Source organism: Nanorana parkeri, unplaced genomic scaffold, assembly GCF_000935625.1.
Source record: "Nanorana parkeri isolate BGI_ZX_2015 unplaced genomic scaffold, ASM93562v1 scaffold236, whole genome shotgun sequence".
In the NCBI taxonomy this organism is placed as follows: Eukaryota; Metazoa; Chordata; class Amphibia; order Anura; family Dicroglossidae; genus Nanorana; species Nanorana parkeri.
The window spans coordinates 1,070,766-1,095,135 of record NW_017306504.1 but is presented as its reverse complement, the minus strand read 5'-3'; the positions used below and the strand labels follow the sequence as shown (position 1 = coordinate 1,095,135).

The 24,370-nt window shown below is 38.0% G+C and overlaps 1 protein-coding gene across 1 annotated transcript in view; it reads left to right on the top strand.

Moving 5' to 3' along the window:
• AGBL1 (ATP/GTP binding protein like 1) overlaps positions 1-24,370 on the top strand; it is a 465,946-nt gene that overhangs the window by 403,060 nt on the left and 38,516 nt on the right. The gene's annotated exons all lie outside the window — the stretch shown is intronic.

Here is a 24,370-nt window from a genome sequence, read left to right as displayed (position 1 = left end):
TATATATATATACATACATAGTAATCAATACAGATTTATTTGGCTATTCTAAAAAAGCATAGAAACTGACCTAAAAAGGCAGCTCCAGCCAAATGGTTAAATACACAAATGAAACACATTTATAGAACCTGTTTTCTTTGGCAAAAGATTTTAACTACAGCACATACTCTTGTCACCTACCCTGTTACTGTGCTGTATGGCCTTTCAACATAGGGAAGTGACAACACTTTTCAGAAGCCTCCATTTTGCAAACTCCTTTGCACTGCCCCATCTTCCTGCCTATTTTTAGGTCACTATTGAACACCACACTGCAGACACTCACCCTGTACTGGTTATCTTTGCCCATCACCCAGAAATTCCCCCTTCTAAACTTGATAGAGAGACTCCAGTTATCTCCTGATGCCAGTGTATGTGTCAGAAATTTAATGAGAGTGTTGCAAACTAACCCTAAAACTGTGCCATATGGCCATTCATCATAGGGAAGTGACAACACTTTTCAGAAGCCTCAATTTGGCAAACTCCTTTGCACTGCCCCAGCTTCCTGCTTATTTTTGGGTCACTAGTGAACACCACACTGCAGACACTCACTCTGTACTAGGTATTTTTGCCCATCACCCAAAAATTCCCCCTTTTGATCACTTGATAGAGAGACTCCAGTTATCTCCTGATGACAGTGTGTGTGTGTCAGAGTGTTGCAAATTAACTCTAAAATCATCCAGATAGTGTGACGGTCTTGGCTTGTGTATGGGTAACAGCATTGGACATATATCAAAAGTCACTTGGTGTTTAAGACAAGTGTAAAAGAATGTTTCTTTTTGAGACAAATATGATAATGGGTCCTAAATTTAGACTACAACTGGCCATATATTATTTTTTCCAAATAATGATCACAAAGCAGTATGTTCCTGCATTTCTCTGCAAGACATCTTTAGCAGATGATTATTATGGTTTGAATATAAAACAGTACAATGCCCCTTTGTGGCAAGGATTTTTTATTCTGTCACATATTTTGCAAAAACTGTATAGGGCATTGCTTTAATTATTTGCTTCTTAAAAGACGCTTAATAACAACCTTTTTTTCTTCAGCTGTTAGGCTGGGTTCACACCTAGGCGTATCGAATATGCACGTTTGATGCGCGTTTTTACCGCGATTCACGGTAAAAGAAACCCGCAACAAACGCGTGTTTTTGAGGGCTACCTGGCTGTATCCCAATGGATACACGCGGCAAATGTGCCCCAAAGAAGCTCCTGAACTTCTTTGGGCGTAGGGCGTTTTGCAGCGCGTACTAACGCGCTGTAAAACGCCCGGGTGGGAACCATGCCCATAGGCAATCATTGGTTTTTACATGTTGAGCATTTTACAGAGCGTAGGAACGCGCTGTAAAATGCCCAGGTGTGAACCAGGCATTAGGAAAGTCTCTTGTATCTAAAGTTCTACTTTGCAAACATATAAATAACAAAGTTCATGGTTTTTGAGCGAAAAAGAAATTAAAAGTCTGTTATAAATTGTTACATGTGTCTCAGACATAGCCTGAGTCTGCTTGTGCTACTTCCAACACATGGGATGCATATTCACAAGTATATATTTTAACGCAAATACACTATCAAGTGTTTGATGCACTGTCAGACTTCAGTTAGGGCTGTTTATTTATTCTTTTACTATTTTAGGGCTACCTAGGAGAACAAAAATTACCATGGCCTCTGAATTTATTGTACTGTTTGTGGAGAAACATGATTTGTGGCCAGTGTAGATAAAAGTCCAAATCTAGTCACCCATGTGTTGAAAATGAATAACTCTGCAGACCTGCCAGCAGCTCATAGATGTTATTAAATGTGGGAAGGAATTCAGTGTTATCTTCTTTGCAGATTAAACAGCTCTGTAACTTGTGGAAATAAATCCTGGAAATGTCTTCAGATGATAGCAGAGAGACTTAAGTTTGTTGGCTCTATTTCTTTGCCTAGGAAAAGCAAACTAAATTTGCAATTGAATTTTTATTTAAATTAACGATAATCGGTATCTCCAAATGCTTCATGATAGACTCAATCAAGGCATGAGAACTGTGTTGGGTTCATATTTTCCTGTTCTGTAATTTAAAAACATTCAAACCTTTAGAAAAAGAAAAGGAAAAATAACTGCCAGCATAGGTGCAATCCCTGTGGATGCATTAAACAGAGATTGGTACTGAGGTTGGGGTACAGGATCTCGAAGTTCCGCAGGCTAGGAAATAGGGTGTTTTTGAAGAATATGTATTTCTGTCCATTTAGTCATGAGAGTTACACAGCTTTGCCATGCAGCAGATGACTGTCTTTGCAGGGCAAAATGATTAATTTTTTTCTGCTGCAGTTAAGGAACACTTACAAGTCTTATCCCTCCCCCAGTGGAGGAGAAGCAGCAGACCGATAAGCTCATCTCACTGTCGCTGTGCTCTGTCATTTTTTTTGTAAACACATGAGCACTGTATCTCAGCTGACTGGCTCCTTGAGTGTATATCAAGTCAAATTCAGGTACTTATAATGCTTGCATTTGTGTCTTTGATATCTACCTGTTGTTAAACTTTAATATACAAGTAAAGTAGATTCCCACCCAGAACATAACAAATAGTTTTATGATGGCCATAAATGATACCCAGGTAAGAACTGGACCATTAATGGGTACATTGGTGGTGGTGGTGCAGGCAAATGTCAGAATCAGGATGAGAGGACCACTTTGATTTCAAAGAGGTAATAGGAGTGGAATCCCTATATTTTAATATTTGGAGGGGTGACTAATCTGTTGAATAGGAGGTCTGAATACCGAACATAAAGCAGGCAATAATCATACTAAGCCTCCTGTAGAAAATCTTTTTTTATGTTTTACTACTGGTCTGTTTGTGAGCACTAGAAGGCACCAACAGAATCCCTTGTTTTAAAATATTGTAATCTACACAGTTAGAAAATGTAAACCTTAAACCCATTAGCCTTCTTCGTGTTTCATTTGCCCATACAAAGAGTTGAGTTACTGAAGTGAATCAAACCTGTGTTCAGTTCAAACAGCCAGATTTGTGTAGGAGACTGTATATGGAACTGCAAAATTGGATGTTTGAAGCAAACAAAAATTCACTTCACTTTTCATTTCACTTCACATCACTTAACTTCACTGCTCTTTAATAAATCACATTGAAAAAGTAAAATGTCGATATTTCAAATTGTAGTTTAGCAATTAGTGATGGGCTGCATGTTCGAATCGAACATAGATTCGACTCGAACATAGCCTGTTCTAGCGTTTGCAGAACGCCGAACATTGCGGGACGTTCGCAGTCTGTTCGACCGCGGAACATCCCACAATGCACTGCGCCCTCCGAAACTGTAATTGGCTACAGTCTTGCACCTGCCTATGATCCCCATACACTTTTTATGGCCAATAACTTGCATATAAGTCTTCAAAATGGTGACATTTAATTTTCTGAGTTCTACCTCCATAGATTTGCAATGAGTTCTAAGTTCGAATTAGAACTTTTTCCATGTTCGAAAGTTCGAATTAGAACCGAACACGGGGGTGTTCGGCTCATCCCTATTAGCAATATGGATAATAAAAAAGATACATTTTATCACTTACATTGAGGACCTCAATAATGGAACTTTGCTTTGCTGTGAAAATATTTATATGATATACTGCCCTACTAAATTACTGTGGTATTACCACTAAACTGTAACTAGTTTCCCAATATGTTATGCATTGCATTTTATCATTCTGTATGCTTCTTCAATTAAATTGCTTTTTAGAGATTTTCATAAAAACTATTTGCCCAGTGTATTCGATATATTCATATGGCTACACAAAATATGCAGATGCATGGTTAAAACATTAAATTCACATTATCTATGCCTTTTGCTTCTTTGGTTGATCTTGGGAACACTTGGCATATTTTTAAGTACAAATGCACAAATTACATAACTGATATGCAAAATTCAAAAGCTGGATCTCTCTTATAAAAAAGGCATACAATAAGATTTATAAATACTCGTGTACACTTATCTATAGTGATAAAATGTTTAGTAACATGTTATGCATTCAGATTTCATTAACACACACTTGTCACACAAATGTGGGCTATTTAAAGTGATTGTTTCATAGAAGAAGCATAGGGAAACATTATATTGAGTGAAAATGTTACTCTAGAACAGAAGCTACAGATATGGAGACTAATAAAGGTTTATGAAAATGTTAGCTTTTACTGTAAAGGTCAAGCTCAACCTAACCGTTCCTACCTCTCAAAACTATCTATCAGTTTGTTTACCCAGCTCTGGATTTACCAGTAGACACAGAATGCCAATGACTCTAGACTCCAGAGGCATAAAGGCACCTTTTCCCGTAAAGTTATTGCACATTTTTTACCAACAACAAAAATTAGACATGTAAGCTGCGTAAAAATTTGGTTAGTTTTTTTCATTACTTTGTGATTCTGGTCTGAAATTCAATTCGGTTCGGGGTTTCGGATTCAGACAAAATCCACATTTTCGTTAGTTTCGGATGAGTTTAAGAACGAATATTCGTTGTGACAGAACACCATATACAGATATTAATGCTAAAGCTGAAGCTCCTAGACCTGAATGGCATTCGGGAGTCCGAATTTCCTAATACCATTTGGGAGCTCCAGAAAGCAATACGGGTCTGGGAGCCATATACATACATAATATTAAAGCTGAGGCTTCCAGACCTGAATGGCATTCGGGAGTCCGAATTTCCTAATACCATTTGGGAGCTCCAGAAAGCAATACGGGTCTGGGAGCCATATACATACATAATATTAAAGCTGAGGCTTCCAGACCTGAATGGCATTTGGGAGCTCCCGAATGCTATTCGGAAATTCGGACTCCATTCGGTTCTTGGAGCATCATTTTTAGTATTATGTATATATAATTAGTATTCTGTAGTATGAATGAATATTTGTTGCGGCAACATTGGGTACCATATAAACATATAACTAAAGCTGAGACTTCCAGACCCGAATGGCATTCGGAAGCTCCCGAATGAGATTCAGAAACAGAAATTCACATTTGGATGCATTGTGATTCGGAGTGTCTGAATGTCCGAATTTTGGAAAATATGTATGAATTTTGATTCAGAACGATTCAGAACGAAACTAATTGCACATGTCTTATAAAAATACAGTGATACCATGTTATGCTATTATGTTATGTTATGCAATATAAATAGATGAGAGATGAGGGGATTTGGTATCATAGCCTAAAGCTGCATACATCCAGCCTCCAGTGTTGATCTGGTCCTGAGAAAACCTATAACATACAAGAATTGATAGGGATGCTCATGAGGCCATAAACATCTGGGACAATCTCAACCTTTGCAAGAAAACTCAGAAATTGCCCTTTTTTTCAAAAGGTGACAACAGTGGAATATGCCAGTCCAATGTGCAACAGGGAGAGCATTTGACAGGGTTATTTACAAGCAGGAGATTGTGTGAGACAGGAGAAGAGCATTGTCAGCTCATAACACAAAGTGCCAAAACAAGGACCATTATATCAGTATCCCGAGCTGTTATTTTTTATTAAAGCCAGCTATTAAAATACAAATACGCTTTCTAAGTGGTATTATTGTTATAAATATGATATGTTAGTGGTTGGGTTTATTTGTACTTTAACAAACTATATTGAGCTCTATGAATTGCAGTGCTGACGTACATTTTCCTTGCCTGTGCGCACAGATTTGTGAATCTGAAAATCATTAATACCTTATATACTTATTGTCTATTAATTGGGATGGTCAGCTTCTCCATCACAAGTACCCCCCACCCCTGTGTGTGGTCCTCGCTGTGCTGAAGGCCCTCTCTGCAGCAGGACAGTCTGGTACCTTGAGCACATATTGGGCTACCTGCAGCCAGTTGTACATCAATTGTACATCCATTACATACTCAGTAGTCCATAGATATGATCACTTTTAAGTGTTTTGTCTATTGCCTTGCCATTCCTGCCCCTGTTTGCTTGACCAGGGCAGTCATGGCTTCAGAAGGAAAACAATTTACCCAAAAATGTAAACAAATAAAAAGTAAAAAAAATACATCTTTCAATAATGTTTAGCAAAACAATATACATTACAAAACAGTGATGGTGGGTGGGAAAATGTTAATGTGGGATTGCCCAGGCCATAAACGGTTTTCGCCAGCTGGTATGGAAGCACCAGACAGACATTAGAGCAGACTCTAGGATACTGGCTTGTAGACATCTAGGTAACTCATACCTTTGTCGCAAATAAATAAATATGTAACTTGGACAATATATTGTAAAGTGATGTGCAAACTATTGGTGCTAAATCAATCCTGAATAATAATAATAATAATAATGATATTTTACTTGTATAAAGACACACATTTAGCTAAGCAAATCAAATAAAGAAAAGTCCAGGTTACATTTGCCCTTATATTGCTTTTCAGTATCTGTTGATACAGTTTCTATAATTTAGTTTCATTTGTTATTATCACACACATATTTGTAATCCAGGCAGCGTTGTTTTTATTTCACTCATTGCTTTGACACTTTGACATTTTGTATCCTTCCTAAAGCTTGTGCTGTCTTTTAGTTGCTGTGAAGGAGTATAGTAATTAACTGGTAAGACTTTCACATAGTTTCTGAGTTCTGGAGTTTATTCATGGCTGTCCTCTGACCTCTTCTCACAAGTCTGGATTAAGCCCTAACACTTAAAATTCTCTTGAGATCATTTACAAGCCTGTTTACAGTGTGTTCCACTTTGTTTTTGAGACATTGGTAGCAAATATTGATTGCTTTCCACCTGAACGGTCTAGGTTGGCTCTGCTTCTGTTTATCTCATAGACTTACCCTGCATGCAGACATGTAGTAACTTAGGCAACACTAATGTGATCCTTTGCCATTTCTACTGACCTGCTTATAAAACTATATCGGTGTTCCAGGAAAAGAGCCAATGGATATGAAACAGTTCAGTAACTGAATTAATGGCATGTCTGTTCAAATTGTTAGAGGTCTATTTAAAGTGCATGCATTGATTAAAGCATATCTAACCCCAAAACCAAAGCTGTATCATATTGCAGCTTACCAGTGCTTAGATGTGGTGGCTGTATTTGTTTCCCCTTTTTCAATGTATTTTTGCTTTATTTTTACATGCATGATACTTCCCATCCTAGGATGCCAACACTCTCCCTTCTTTGTCTATGGAGGAACAGTATTGTCACTCTAGGGTAGGTCTATGTTCTCTCTCTTTAAACTACCACATAACTGGAGGGGATGTGTTCTGTAATGCATTTTTCACTTATTAAAAATATATAATAAAAACACATTCAATGGTATATTTAGCAGACTGAAAGGGAGCAACCGAGTGAAGTTCATTGTTAGGGTTTACAAACACATCCACCAAAAAATATATAATTGCTACATAAGCCACTTTCCAATTTGAAGTAACACTGTCATATTTGAACTAACAAAAAAACTACACAGCACTAAAGCACATGCTTACTATATAATATGGAAGATGATAAGTTTGATGACCATCTGCTGTCCAATTTGCTAAAATATCCCATTGTGTCATTCTTTATAGCCCTAATACACATTTGCTGCCTGCATGTTCGCTGAATCAAATTTTATCTGCTGCACATCTTAGCCCTGGTCTTAGTAATATTATCCTTATGAATGTGGTGAATGTAGAAGTCTGCATGCTTGATCCTTTTTGTGACTTTCATCTCTTGGTAAGAAATATTTTTTTTGTCAATGATTTACCCCATGACCAACCTTCCCTCCTCTCTTTTGCTTGTTGCTCTGTTTCCCCTAGTTGTGTCTGTGTGTCTGTGTGCTTCCCACTACACTCATTCGCTAAATGCTGGACTTTTTAATTTAAATACTTATAAATATATTCCATCATTTGCCTCCTGTTTTCGGTACTACGAAAGTTTACAACTTTTCCGAATGTGTAAGAAGCAGGACTTGCAGTTGCCAGTGACTGCATGCATGTTTAGGTCGACAACTATGCGTAGCAGTGCCTGATTATAATAAAAATGGAAATTAATTTTAGACAACAACCTGCAAAGACTTGTGGCCCTAAATGCTCCTCAGTGCAAGAAAAAAGAACAAGGAGATTTTTCATTTCATGTCTTGTGCAATATCCCCCCAAATCAAGTATAGTCTACCATAATATTGTGCCCCTCCATGGGAAACTACAATGCAGAACTAGAACAGAAGACTGAACCAATAGTGTTTTTTAAAAACATGAAAATCAATATGACATTCCAGTAGGAGAGCACTTCTGCATTCCAGACAGCAACAAAGAACACATGAAAGTGCTTATACGGAAGGACAATTTCATAAGTGAACTAGAACAAATATGGGAAAACATATCCAAATTGTCAATACTGTACAATTATATACTCTGTAAAATGTAATTATTTATCTTACAATGGCACTTCAGCCTTAATCTATCAATGTGATCCAAAAGCCTGTATTTTAGAAAAAACAATGTTCACCACCTAATTATATTACTTTGACCAAAAGGATCAACCATATTATGATTAATTCACTCGCAAACACAAGTTCAATAGAATATGTTCCACTTCAATACCTTGCATTCATCCAATTCATCCAGTTCAACAATTCAACCATTGCTGAGGTTGTCCATATTTACATGCTGGATTCAAAGATTTTAAAGTAAGGCTAAAGGGAATCACAAGACTTTGTTCATGTTCACTAAGAACTAAATGTTATGAATGCTGAGTAGAGCATGACATACTTCTTTAAATGTGTAATTCTAGCCAAAAAAATATATATTTTGGATAGAATTGTGAGCGTTAAAATATCTGGTCCTTATTTCTGTCTGTGACCAAATTGGGAAAATTGGCCATTACTTTTTGTTCAATGCCAGTACAAAGATGTGGAGAGGAGAGGGGTTATTAACAGCAAGATATGGACATGTGCTCTACACGCTATGTTTATACATATACTGTATATGTATAAAGATATAGGAATAAACACAGGGGTAGCCATCACACTCTATTATTACTAAAGGATAAATGCGCAGATGATCTTCTACAAAAATACCCATACAAATCCAAAGTAGAGATAGAGGCACTCACGGGTGAAAGAAATGTCCGCTAACTGTGGCCATTAGGAGGAAAAAAATGCTCGCCATTTGTGGTAAGTGGGAGGAAAAATTTGGCAAGCATTGGTGATTAGTACTGCTGTTGGTGGTCAGAGGGAAGGAAAAATGTCTTAATAGTGTAAAAAAATAATTTGTGTTCATTGGGGGAAAGGTGGGGCATTAGTGCTTAGTGGGGATAAAGGAGAAACATTGCTGGTAAGTGGGGGCACTCCCCTCAGTGGGGGGCACTGGTGCTCAGTGAGGAAGTAGGGGATCATTGGTGCTCAGTGGTAGCGGGGGGGATTGGGGCTCAGTAGGGAATCAGGTAGGCACTGGTTCATATTGGGTGGCCAGCATTGGACAGCATTTATAATCAGTTGTGGGATGAGGGGGGCACTTGTGCTCAGTGATGAGATTATTGCTTAGTGAGGTGGACAGAGGAGATAGTGTTTCCTATGGTGGGGGAGAGGGCATTGATGTTCATTGGGTGAACATCTGTCTCAATGGTTAATGCTGGAGGCTGCTGGGGAACTCCCTCTGCTGCTGAGGCTACTATGCTGGGGTCCACTCAGATGTTTCTGCTTGACTCAATTAGCTGCTGCTGCTGCTGGGAACTTCTGGCTGAAGCTGACGAGTGTCGGCTTAGCAGCATGAGACACACTGAGCAGAGTATGTGAGTGTGGGGGGTCCTTCTGCTGCTAAAGGGGGCCCCTATGCTGTTGGTTCTGTATTCTAAAAGCCTGCCACTTTGGGGCACTAACAAACACAGACTAACAGAGCTCTAAAAATAGGCGGGGACAGATTGAGGAGCACGTGCCCAAGGGAGTCAGTGCCAGGGACACCTATGCCTCAAGCACTGCTCCAGGACACAGTCAATTAATAAATAGTCATGAAGTTGGAAAGTATGCAAGTCGCTTTTCCAAAGAAAACCTGAAGCCTTCTAGCAATTTTTTATACTGCATTAATGCAGATATATTAAATTAATAGGTGACTATCAATATAAATTCATCATCCGGACAAAAAAGATCAGGTAAGCATTTCTTGATCCACTCACTCCAATGCATATTTATTCATTTTTGCAGTTTAATTATGGAGGCCTTAACATATATGAATACTAATGAACTTTTTAGTTTGCAAAACATCTGCCAATTAAGTTTAAACTTGAATATCCTCAAGGAAGGTCACAACCTAATGGCAGTGCAGGTGGTTTTTAAAATCAAGGTATTATGCTATTGTGGGAGAACTGTCAATTGTCTTCTGCATGTGATACATTTCTTTTAAAAATTGTTCCTAACATAAAAGATTGCCCACAAGGAAAATATGTCTATATTTTCCATAACAACAAATCAGATTTTTTCATATTTTTGAAATTTTTAAATCGGTTGCTTTTCTTTCAATACCCTTTTTATTCACATTTATGCTATGAGATAATCTTTATATTATATTGCTTTTGTCAGAGCAAGGAACATTTGTATGCTTGTAGACACCTCCACAACTCTGGTTATCACTACCTGGCTGAGTGTGTTCAGGGTAAAGCTAAATGGATGGGATGAATTTTACTGGCAAATCAGTATTGACTTCCCCAAGACAGACAATGCCAGCAATGTACCTCCTCCTCTATAGGCGCAAACATCCAAGTTCGCTAGATGTACACTGGCATGCTTGTACATGTATGGTTAGCTGCTGTCTAAAAGTAACTCCATGGGTTAAGTAAGTGTTATTTTAAAGTAATTCTGTGCTGAGAGAAAGTTGCTGATCTCCTGTGCTGAGAGAAAGTTGCTGAGACATTGCTGATCTCCTTTCAAAAATAATAGTTGCTTGGCTGTCTCTGGTTTTAATACTTTCTGAGTCATTAACCGAAAAAAGCATGCAGTTTAAGAAAGCCTGGGAGAAGTCAAGAATGCTGATCTGTATGCCTGTTTCAAGTTAGTTCTTCACAAATGATTAGTGACATTGGGGGTGATTTACTAACCTAAACACACGCACGCACCAGGTGCGTGTGATTTTCACACAGCAAATCGTATTTATCAACCAAAAAGTCTCTAAAAGCATATTTCCACTAATGCCATATATGGAAAAATCATGCAGATGATGCATATATAATGCTGCTTCACAGTTTAGACAAAAATGGTTAGCTCATGCATTTACATTCCTGCATTCATCAATGCAAGCAACACAACATAGAGCTAATTTACACAACATCACCTTGCAATTCATGCTTGGCTTTGCACAACACACCTGCTGGGTGTGTACACACTACAAAGGTATTTAGATTCCACCCATAGATCATGCTGTGAGGGAACACACTACAGAGGTGTATACATGTTCGTGGTGTGTTTATAAGGTTAGTAAATCAACCCCATTGAATCAGAATAACAGTAAGGCAAAAAACTTCTTCAGAAGATGAAATCAGCAACAGTTGCCTCTATACTCTCTCAGTACACGTCTCATCTAAAATCTAACATATTCTTTCAACACAGGTCTCTTTTAAATTCCTACTTCGGGCTAACAACCCTCCTCCTGGTCCTACCTCCACCCTCTCCTTCCACCTAATTTTTAAAAATACGAAGTATATAAATGTTTATTCCAGATGTCTTCTATGCAGTCTTGTGATGGGTGGGGTACCTCTTCCTTTTTTACATTATCAGAAGTGGGTGGTCTTTACTGTTGCCTAGAACAACGCTCACATTTTGATATGATATGCTAGCACTATGCAGTATTCTACTCTGAGTTTGGCTGTAACTAATATTAATAATACAAAAGAACCACAGGCATTTTAAGTTTTAGGTAATTGCAGGATTCAGAGATGGTCATCTCACATCTACAGGAAGCTTTTTTCCTTTGTATTTGTGACTAAACCTTATAAAAACATTACATGTACCTGTACTTGGCGCATGATTAGATGGTTGCAGGAACACAAATTAATTCAGCCAACAAAATAAAGTTATTTTATACTTAGTGAACCCCCAGAAATGTGACACTGTGGCTTGGTATAGGCTCACTCTAATGTTATTGGGATAAGGACTTTATAAACTTTATAAACATGATAGTTTTATGAGCATTGATTCAGTATACAACATAGCTGCAGTGCTGTCTCATGCCTCAGTGAGATTGTTAGTGAAATGATGGGCTATATTCTCATGAATATTCAATAGCTAAGAACATAGCCCCTACCACAGTGTGAGGGCAATAGAACACTTTAAATAATCTAATTTGTACAACAGGAGATTAAGGTGCCCAGCTGTGGTGAACCTGATATATGGGAAAAAAAATGTAAGCTATGCTTTGTCATTTCAAAATCATGTTGCTTAAGTAATTTTGAAAGATACCACAAAAGAAAAAATACAATAAATGTAAACCTTTTTGGACATTTTATTTATTTAGATTTTTGTGCCTCCTCAGGAAGCCTGAGATGATCTGTTACAGAACTGGGGCACTGCAGCATCCTGGGGTCCACTTTTTTCATTGCTTTTGCGATATAATTAAATGGCTTTTTAGTACGATTCCTGTGTCTGCAGGGGATCAGAAGCAGTATTGGTAATGGATAACTAAAGCACAGCGGTTCTGCTGCGTTCATGTTTCATTGCCTTTAGCATACTGTAGGAGAATAAAAGCTTCAGCCTTAGTTTCACATAAAGATATTCACAGTTTGAATTGAGTGAGTGAAAGGGAAAAATATGTAAAGGGGTCCGGAGCACAATCTGATTACATTTATGTTTGTCGTATTCATTACTCAGGAATGTTTATATGTATTGAAGCTTAAAAATTACTCTTTTGTCATATGTTTTAAGGAAAATCTATTTCACAAAATAAAAGAAGGAAAGTGAAGCAGCTGGTTTAAAATTATTATATAATACCTTTAAAGCCCCTGCAAAAACTTTAGAGTTTTGAAACTAGTTGTAAGACTACAGAAGTAGACAAAAACCAGAAACAGGCACTGTGCAAAAAAATCAGCTTGATGTCCTCAGCCCTCACTATTGCTCCACATATAGTATATACTAGCCCACTTGTCAAGGTGATTTATGAGGGACTTGTTGTCAACATTCTTCCCTCTTTTTTAGGCCCTGCATGCTATTCCTAAAAGCAACCTCTTTTTTAGATTCGCAGGAACACAGTTTCTCACTGTGACGTACACTCGGCCTGAACCCGCTGTACGTCAATCACACGTGACTATGCGTAGTTCTGAACCGAGTGTGGCGTCACAAGGACATGGTGATACCACTCTCAGCCTCACCCTGCACAGAGATTTCCCAGCTCGCAGGACAACAATCTCAGGCCAGCAGACTGAGAGCGATCGTCACTAGGGTTGGTTAACTCCACAATTAACCCTTTACACACCAAACGTTCGCTGCCACCATGTGTTTTTTAACCAAAACACGGACCGTTCCCAGCAAGTGCTTTGACAATATAAAACACTTAAACAAAGCATATGCTGTCACCTATCCAAGTTAATGATCAGGTGACAGCAGCTGCATGTAAACGCCTGCACACCGCATGTAATATGTGATATGATTACATTTGGTTAGGAATCAATCACTCTCCCTGGACGCATCGATTGTGCATTCAGGGAGAGTGTTTTCTAACCTCATGTAATCAAATCACATACCATTACATATTGTGTGCAGGCGTTTACATTCAAATCCTGTCACCTGATCATTAACTTGGATGGGTGACAGCGGCCACTTGTAAACGCCAGATTAGGCATTTCTGCTGCAGGAAAACTCAAGTTCCTGACGCAGGAATACCTAATTGCACCTAAACTTACAGATATGAATAGGACCTTATTGTGTGTGTGTATTAGTGTCCGTAGTACCATATCGCATATAGTTACATTTTATTTTGATGTACAAAATTTGGCAAGCCGGCCCCATGGGAGAAAAAAAATTGTCGAGTGGCCCCTGAGTCAAATGAGTTTGAGACCCCTGGTTTAGAGGGTTATTTAGGACTCTCCCTTGTTAAGTAGTGCTGGGGCAAAAAAGATCCCAGCCCAGATTAGCAGATCTCTGTTTTTTGGAATGTGGAGAGAAAATTAACTAAATGACGGCCTGCATTTGCTTAGAACTTGGGGGACAAGAGAATGCTACATTTAGAATTAATGGACTCAAACCACATCATTGTAAAAACTCACTACCCTATTCAGCCTACTATCTATTACCCTACCAATCATGTTCAAATGTCCAAGGCAGGTTTGAAGCTAATTAATGACTTTGAGAAATGTGTTTGCCGAGGTATTTTTTCTAAAATTTTACTCTCAGTATGGGGTCTATTCACTAAGCTGCCGAGGGCCACCGAAGCCCTTCAGTTCAGTTGAACCGAAGGGTTGCTGTAAGGGCTATTCACTATAGCCCGTACAGCTCCAGTAGCTGGCCGAGTGGCTCAGCTGAGCCGAAGACATATGCTTCAGCTCGACTGAGCCGAAGTGAAATCCAAAGCAGGCCGGCCGAAACCCCCGCAACTGACAGCTGGGCGGAGCCAGCGCTGATCTCACGGCTGGCTCCGCCCAATTGCAATGACAGATCAGCATCCCCAGGTTACCTGGGGACACTGAACTGTAATTAAACAATGGCAACTTGGCAGGGCCAGCCATGACGTCACGGCCAGCTCTGCCCAGTTGTTATTCATTGGCCGGGACCTGCTAGAAGACTCTAGCAGGTCCTGGCCAATAGGAAACAGCTGGGCGGAACTAGCTGTCACTGCTAGCCCCTCCCCAATTGTTTTTTTCTTTTTTTAATTGTTTTTTTTCTTTATTCAATAATCTTTTTTTTTTTTAATGATGGCTATTGTTTGTTTTTTCAGAATTGTTCTTTTTAAAAAATCTTTATTTTTTAGGATCTATCATTTATTCACCTTTTTAAACATTTTGTTCTACTTTTTGTTCTACTCTTTGCAATGATTTTCTATTCTGCTTGGTACCATGGTGGTACTGAGCAGAATAGCCGAGCCGAATGCCGCTCAGCGGCATTCAGCTATTCACTCACTGCCGCTCGGTCCCTATGGGAATAGGCCGAACGGCAGAGAGTAGCCTGCCGGATGTTCAGCTCAGCCGTACAAGCCTGAAGTGAATAGCCGAACAGCGTTTGGTTCACTTTACTTCGGGTCGGTTGTTCACTCGGCTGCCTTCAGCAGCTTTGTGAATAACCCTCTTAGTACTTCAACGGGCATGAATGGAAGTGCAGATGATTGTGACACCCATGCAAAATCCCAAACAGATTGCACAAAAAATGACACACAATGTGTGTCAAACAAATGTCACAAAATAAAGGTTGTTAGCAATCAATTTGGACAAAACTTCCATATTTGCTATTTTGCTGTATGCATTTGCCTTGAATAAAAATAGTTATGTATTTATTACATTTAAATTTTTGTCATGCAAAATATGTGAATCCTTAGCAAACAATTTAATATGCACATGGTGTGGGAAAAATAGTTGTTACTGATTTCTGTATGTTACATAGTTACATTTTTATTGTATTTGAGGCTGAATAAAGACACAGGTCCATCAAATTCAACGTTTGTGTGTCTGTGTATGTTTGTGTGCATATATATGAGTCCCTGTGTTATCTAGTCTTTAAGAGTACCTGTACCCCTGTATGCTATGGTCTCTGAGGAAGGTATCTAAATGATTTTTGAATGATTCATTACTCTCTGCTGATACCACTGTGTGTAGAAGAGAGTTCCAAAATTGAATCGCTCTGAAAATAAGTCCCTGCACCCTTTGTGGTTAAATCTTTTCTCTCTAGTCTTTTTTAGGGAGTTTACAGTAAAAAGTTTATTGCTGATGTTGCCATCACCATCAACATTTTGTACATCAAAATCATGTCCCCTCTTAATTGCCTCCCTTTCAGCATGAACAAGATAAATGTTAGCAACCTTATCTCATAGCTTTGGTCCTCCAGCCCCTTAATTAGTTTTGTTGCCCTTCTCTGGACTCTCTCCAGCTCAAGGAGTAGGCGTAACGAGTAAATCAACTTTTGCTTAAAAATATCCTCCCTGGTCAATTATATGCATTGTAAAGACTTTGCACAGTCATGTCTGCTGTTATTGTCCTAATTACTACTTTCATAGAGTCAACTCTGAGAAGTAGGAGACATTTATATATCACCTCCCAACAGTTGTCATGTATAGATGCAATTCATAACTACCATGACATGTTGGGCCAGACCACTCATTCCATTGGCTCCACAATTATCCATCCCATGTATGCCTAAAGGGAAATCTTGGAAATCCAAATAGTGAAAGGCATAGGTCATCTTGCTGTGTGGGACATTCTTCCTGCTATGGTTACGTGATCAGACAGTGTTGTAATAAGAGAAAACTGCAGTCAGTAAGACAGTCACATGAAGAGGAAATTCAATTTCTGGTGGAGTTCTGTAGGAGCAACCTTTTACAGAATGCCCCCATACATGAAAGCCATGTTTTATTTTTTGCCAGATTCATAAAATCATAGCTAGCGGCAGATTGAAGTTAAAGATAATTAATGTAGTTTATATAAAACTATGTTTATATGATAGCAATGTGTTGACAAAACTAGGGTTTCACTTTAACAAGAACACCAAGAGAAAGGTAAAAATAAAAGCGTAATCAATACATTTTCACTCATTATTTTTAAAGTATATAGATTAAATAAGGGTTTCGAGTTTGTAGTTATCAATGCCAATACCTTAAATGGGAGCATTCTTTGTGCTATAATCTTCTGCTAGCCCCCACAAAGCAGTAAACCATGCCCTGTTGCTTTCTCCCATACAACAGCTTTTTGCAACTTAAAGCAAGGATTCTCTATTGTATTAACCTTTTTCTCTGGTATGAAGCAAGCTGATCCATGTAGCAGTTTTAAGGAAGAAGCAATTTTTATAATGAGGCATGGTGACAATCAGTTGTCAGATGGTACCTGGTAAATGTTCACATCTGGCCTCCTGGTTTTTAAGTAGTCTTCTGATACTATTGACATTGAGGAAACAGTATTTGGATGCAGAAACAGTATCCCTGATCCAGGTACTTAGCATCTGAAAAAGCAGGAATAGCCTCTTTTGCCCTAGAGCATAGGGGAGGAGCACTCATAAACTATCACTTGAAGCAGAATGTTTGCCTTGGGTCAGGTAGAAACAAGCATGGATTAAATAGAAAAAACATGTTTGTGCTATGAATGGACCAAATTTTGAATATTAACCCCTTCGTGACGGGAGACGTACAGTGTACGTCTTGTCACTTTGTGCCTATATGACTGGCCACGTACACTGTACGTGACGAGTTATATCAGGCTTTGTAATGCCGGTATTTGCTGATTCTCAGCATTTAACAGTCATTCATTAATGTCTCAGTATTGAGGCATTAATTAATGAAATAATTAAGCTTTTTGTAAAAGCTTCTTCCTTTCATTAATGAAAGAATGAAGCCGTTACATGCAAATAGAGGACCGCAATTTGCGATCCCATATTTGACAGCTCAAAATAGCAGAGAGGCAGCAGTGACTCACCTCACCTCTCTGCTATTTGTTTTGACAGCTCGAGAGCTCGATGTTTGGATACATTTCACTGAAAGGATAAAATGTATCTTTTCAGTGAAATGTATCATTTCTGATCGTCTAGGCACGATCAAAGAGCTTTTAGTGAGATCTGAATCTGACTAAAGTCAGGATCAGTCTCTAAGGTTATTATTAGCTGTTCCTAAGTTTGGATCAGCCTAATAGCCAAAAATAAAATAAAAAAGTTAATTTATCAAGCTGTCATAGTGATTGCTTGATATAAACTGACAAGAAAAAAAAAAGTTTTTTTATTTTATTTTTATTTTTTTTACAAAGTGTAAAAAAATTAAAATAAAGTGTAAAACAAAATTAGGAAAATATAAATTATATATAAATATATTTTTTATACTATAATTAATATAAAAAAATTCTAAAAAAAAAAAATAATAATCAAAACTTGTGAAAAAAGTGTTTTCTTCTAGTTTTTTTCCTCATTTTTTTTATTTTATTCAAACTAAGTGAGGGGTTAGGTACACATATGTGATATAATTATATAGCCCTATCTGTCCTCTAAAAAACAATATATAATATGTGTGGGTACATTTAGTAAGAAAGTATATTACTGCTGTGGAAGAATCACACAGCAAAAATGTAAAAAATGTGTCAGTCATTTATGAACAGAACCTGAAAACTAGCTCAGTCATGAAGGGGTTAATAAACTAAGAACTTATATCACTGAGGTTTAGGACACATATATATGTGATTACTGTGGGCACTAGTGTCCTATATATGGACAGGGTATTTTCTCAGAAATATTATGGCTTCATTTTAGACCATAAAGCAAGCAACAACAACGCATATGTGATAAAGTGTAAGTTTAAATCTGTGAGGTGTGGAAAAAAACCTTTTACTGAGTAAAGAGGATGCTTAAATGAGCCAATTTCAAAGTTCTCAATCATTTCTCACATCTTGACAAGTTGTATATTCAGTCCAAATACTTCAGAAGTGAAAGAGCATATAAAATGTGAGAAATGGCAGCAAAGTCTATTTGTGCAATCAGTTAAGAATAAATATATCCATTAAACAGAATGTGTAACCCGTGGGAAATGGGCCTCAACATCTAGACAAGCTGAGTCGGTTTTTAATAAAGTCAGAATTATCAGGCTTCTAGGATAGAGAAGGTAAATCAAAGCACATTGAACCAATTTGTACTTTAATGGATTGTACTTATGCTATGCCATCCTTAATATGTTTACAAATACTTTATGTCCATGATTAATGTAAGAGGACATGCCAATTTGTTTCCTAGTAAAAATACTGTAAATTCATTACATGTACATATTACACTAATTTGTGGTGATAATCCTTTATCTTAGGATGTAAAAGGATAGAGTTGTTTAGAGACAATCAGTGGATCTGGGTGTGCTGGGTGTAGTGTGTAGTAAGACAGATACTTTAAACCCAACACATATGGAAATGTTTTTTTAGTTTTGGGTAGTGTGGAAGAGTGGAAAAACCCTGCCAGCTTTTTTACTGCTGTCCATGCTCCCATATGGGAGAATTCTGACTCTGACAGTATAGGAAGTGAGGGGAATTTTCCCCTCCTTCCCACTTATTTGATAGATGGTTATAACCCCTGGCAGCTTTTTTTTTTTGCTATCTTTGTCCCATTGGGGAGATTTTCCCTTCACTTCCTGTATGATAGCTACAGCAGGAAGTGAGAGGAAATCCTTCCAACAAGAGGGACATCCCTGGTGTTCAGCAGGGTAACTGGATGATTTCCTATCTATTCCTGTTCTGATTTTGGACTCTCAGTGATAACGGACATCTGGACAAATAGAGAGAATCAAACTCCCTAACAGGTACACAGACAGCAATAAACTACGGTAGCACAACAGCAAAATGGTCAAGTGAGGTCAGTGTTTATAGATTATGCTCATTAAGATACCTGCAAGGTATATTTTGTCTTATAATTTTCATATGTAACTGTCATATGCAATATGTTCAGTTGTTTTAGGGGAATCGCACTCTTTTTTTATCATAAGACACTTAAGCTATAGAGACTTTTGTTTATCTATGATGATTAATATAGTAGCTTATTTTTAAAGGATAACTTGTAGTGATGGGTAAATTTGCTTAGCTAGCATACCAGCCAATCCCCTCCTTTAGACTAAACAAGGGCATTCATGTCATGATGATCTGGTACACCGAAATAGTCATGTGGTGGACCAGATATCATCAAGGGTGGTTGGAGGCTCATGTTCTGCACAGCTGTGTAGTTGGGAAGGACTTTTGCATACACTGCAATGAGGAACTGAACTAGTACAGGGTTCCAATTATGCTGTTACCTGTTCATTAAGCAGGTCGCTTACCTGATTAAACGATTTAGTGAATTCTTGAAAACACCTGATCATCATTGTCTGATCCCATGATCCAATTCACTTCAAACTTGGGTGAACTGGTTTGGTCATCACTAAAAACTTTTAAAATGTACTTGAGCCTTCATTTGATACTGTCTTATTATACTGGAATAAACACACACACACACGCACACACACACATACATATTTCCAGATATGACAGGCCTAAAGATAAAATGCATTTAACCAATGTGACTATTGTGTCTACTTGTCTTTAATATCATATATTGCTGCTCCAACAGTTCATTTTGGTGGCACAGGATTTAACTAAATTATGTTAAACTAAAGAAAAACAAAATCTGATACGTATGATATTATTCAACTGGACCAGCCTTGAGAATGTCACCACAGAATGCAAAAGGTTAGATACAATCTCAAAGAGCTCAGGGTATTCATTTAAAAAAGTACAATGTATTAAGCATTCTGGCCTCAATTTATCTTCTCTGCTTATAAGTTTAGGGAAAAAACATAACTCAAGAGGCTGAGAGCTGAGGGACTTACAAAGCTTATGCTTTCTCTGAGATTCATTTATCTCTGTGCTGAGAATTATGAGGCTTATTCCATAAGCAGAGAGAAAACAGAAAATGTAATATTTATTTCTGTAGTGTCTGGACATAGTGGCTTATCATATTTATAATGTATGACTGTAAAATGCATATTTAGTGTACTTGTACTTGATAACACTACTGCATAAAGTTATGTAGTGGTGGTGTGAAACAACTATTAAATAATTTAAATATTAGTTTTGAGCTAGGCTAGATCCCCTATTCTGCAGATTTCAAGGGTCAGGCAACTGTCCAGTGGCCCAGGTACCACTCCTTCAGTGGCCAATGGATGACCTGCTCTGCCAGTTGTACTGTTAACTGGCAAATGGCTAGCAGCACTGTTGGAACAACCAAAAATGACACATCCGTATTACCTGGTCAAACGATCTGATAAGTCATTTTTATTTGCTCACTGGCTTCCCTTCTTGATGCTCCCAAGTGTGTGCCTGCATCCACAAAATCCTTTTATTAAGAAAAGATCCAAACCACGTGAATAAAAGATACTTGTTGCAAGCTCCTCCCAACAGCTGGAAAGCTTAGTCTGCATGTAATTGCAGTGTAAAATATAAATAATGAAAGGGCATGTAAGGCCCCTTTAGCCACAAATATATATTAGAATACAATATTTTGTTTGATAGCATCCCTTTAGGAATATTTAGTTCAAACTTTAGAACATGCAAAAAGTTGGAACTCGAACATTGAACTCAATGAATGTCTACTGGACCAGAACTCTGAAAATCAAATGTCCCCATTGTGAAGGCTTATATGCAAGTTATTGGCCATAAAAAGGGTATGGGGATTCGGGTACTGCCCTGGGGGACATGTAGCAATAAAAAAAACACTTTTAAAAAATACAGTTTTTAAAGGAGCAATGATTTTAACATTGCTTAAAGTGAAACAATAAAAATGAAAAATGCCTTTAACTATCGTGCCTGGGGGTCCCTTAAACTGCCTGTAAAGTGGTGCATCTGTACGATGTATAGAACCTGCTGCAGCAAAAATAACATTTATAAAGAAAAAAAAAACGTGCAGTTCCCCTTCCAAACAATACCAGACCCTTTAGGTCTGGTAGAAATGTTATGAGGGACCCCACCCCAAAAATGAGAAAACAAGACATCCCCCCTAAAATTCCCAACCAGACCCTTAATCCGAGCACAGGCCTGGCAGGGCAGGAAAGGGGGGGGGGGGCGCTCTGCAATACCAGGCCACATGCCCTCGGCCCTGGGAGGGTGATTTTCCAGGGTCACCCCTGGAAAAAGCACCTTGTCCCCATGCTAATGGGGACAAGGGCCTCTTCCCCATAAACCCTGGGGCGTTGGTTGTGGGGTGTGTGGACAGGGGGGCTTATTCACATTAGGGTACCCCTTTGAAAAAGGGGCACCCAGATACCGACTCCCCCTTGTGAATGAGTAAGGGGTACTTGTACCCCTACCCATTCACTAAAGGGTTAAAATACATTTAAATAAAAAGTCCAGACTTTTAGAAAAAAATCCTTTATTTGAAAAAAACTAAGTATTTTTGACAATTCCTTTACTGAAAAAAAAAAAACAATAATGGATCCACCGACGTAATCCTAAGGTCAATCACGACATCCAGCATTGTCCACCATGACAAAGACTCAACAAAAAAAAAAGTAAGTAATAATAAAAACCTGCCCACCCGTCCGCTCATGACGAACTCCACCACAGATGTTTGTCACATGATTGGATAATTGATGTGCATAGTCACACTATTTGTGAGTGATTCTTAACTCCTTTAGTAAATCAGCCCATAGGGGTTACATGTTTAAAATAAACTACACCTATGATTGTGTATGAAATCATAACCTTCACTTTTTATGGAGGCACATGCTCTTTCAGCTTGGGTTGGGGTTTGATGTCCAGCTTGTCTAACTTTTGCGCCAGTTTTGACAAATGCCCTATTTATTGAAGTCTTCCTTTCCTTCTCTTTCTCTTTCGTTCCTTTCTCTTTCTTTCCTTTTCTTTCTTTCTCTTTCTTTCCTTTTCTTTCTCTTTTTTTCCTTCTCTTTCTTTCCCTTCTCTTTCTTTCTTTCTTTCTTTCTTTCTTTCTTTCTTTCCCTTCTCTTTCTTTCTTTCCTTCTTTTCCTTCCTTCTTTCTTTCTTTCTTTTCGCTTCCTTTCCTTTCTCTTCTCTTTCTACTTTTTTTAATTTCCCTTCTCTTTATTTCCTTTCCATTCTCTTTCTTTCCTTTTCCTTCTCTTTCTTTTCTTTTTCTTTCTTTCTTTTCCCTTTCTTTCCCTTCTCTTTCTTTTCTCTTTATTTCCTTTCCTTTCTCTTTATTTTCCATTTCTTTCCTTTCCCTTCTCTTTCTTTCATTTCCCTTCTCTTTATTTCCTTTCCATTCTCTTTATTTCCCTTCTCTTTCTTTCCTTTCCCTTCTCTTTCTTTTCGTTTTCTTTCTTTCTTTTCCCTTTCTTTCCCTTCTCTTTCTTTCATTCCCCTTCTCTTCCTTGCCTTTCTCTTCGTTGCCTTTCTCTTTCCTTTCCCTTCTCTTTCTTTCCTTTCCCTTCTCTTTCTTTCTTTCTTTCTTTTATTTTTCTTTCTATTGATTAATGCAGTTTTGACTTGCATATGTGTGCTACAGTCATTTAAAAATACTTTCATATTAAGCTGTATTCTCCCGCTGTTTCATTACAAAACATCTCTAATCCTTAGTATGATTCATTATTTCACTTAAAAGAAACTTTTAATTATTTTCAAACCCTTCAGCAGTTTAAATTTGTTAAAATGCAGATAGTAGAACCATGTGCTGCAATTTCTTCTTGTGTGATGTAAATTGAAAGTAAAATATCAGCTTTGTTTTACAAGAGTCCTAAAGACTTAGGCATGTAAGCATTATTCTGTGTTTAAGAAGACAGATCGCACAAATGATAAATCCATGAAAGCTATTTTTCTTGTCTTAAGACTAATTTAGGTGCATGAATGACAGCAGAGATGACACAGCACAGCACAGCAAGCAAATTGTCCATCCTTTCCGCTGTGCTTAGTCTAAATTGTATGTAAACATGGGAAGTCAGCCAATATTCATAAAAAAAAGACCTAACATTATTGCTTATTAATCAGTAGGAGCTACTGGTCTTACTGTAGCGTAAGCTTTTACTTTTTCATTATCACTGGCTACTAGAGAACTAGCTTAAAGCAGAACTCTGAAAAAAAATGTATTAACCCCTACAGTGGGGCTACACTACAAAGTTATACTCAGCCAATCCTCCGAGCCAGCTTATTCTAAGACCGGCCCCTGGAACCTCTCTCCCCTTCCGCTTCAGTGGTCTAAGGACCCTGAGTCATCAAGTTCTAAACCCACCAATTTAACTGTTTTCAAAGGAAATCTTAATTATAATGTTAGAAATGTTCAATTAATGTTATTACATCCACAAATGTTGCTTTTTGCATTGTTTTCATTTACATTCTGCCTAACAACTCGGAGGCAGTATATACTACGTTCAAGGCATGCCACTGGGGATAATTGTCATAGTTGCTAGCTTGCTTATGTCAGCCCCCAACCACTATCAAGCCCTCAAATGTGAGCACCATGGCAACAGCAGATCTAAATAGCCAAGGTGGTGCCATTATCAGCAGGCAGGGGCAATTGCAGCATCAAAAAGTTTCCATGGTGGGCAATAAAATCCATTTCTAAACATCAAAAGGCCACCAACAGGAACTTAAATGCAAATATTTGTTTTGATACTGAAATGGATAGGAGGGTTTAGTTTCACTTTAATTTAATTATTGCCCGATGGTCACTCAAAACTGGCATATGAGTATTGAATATTGTGTTGATGCTTTCACTTTAGTGAAAGACATAAGTAGATGCTATTTACTGTTTAACT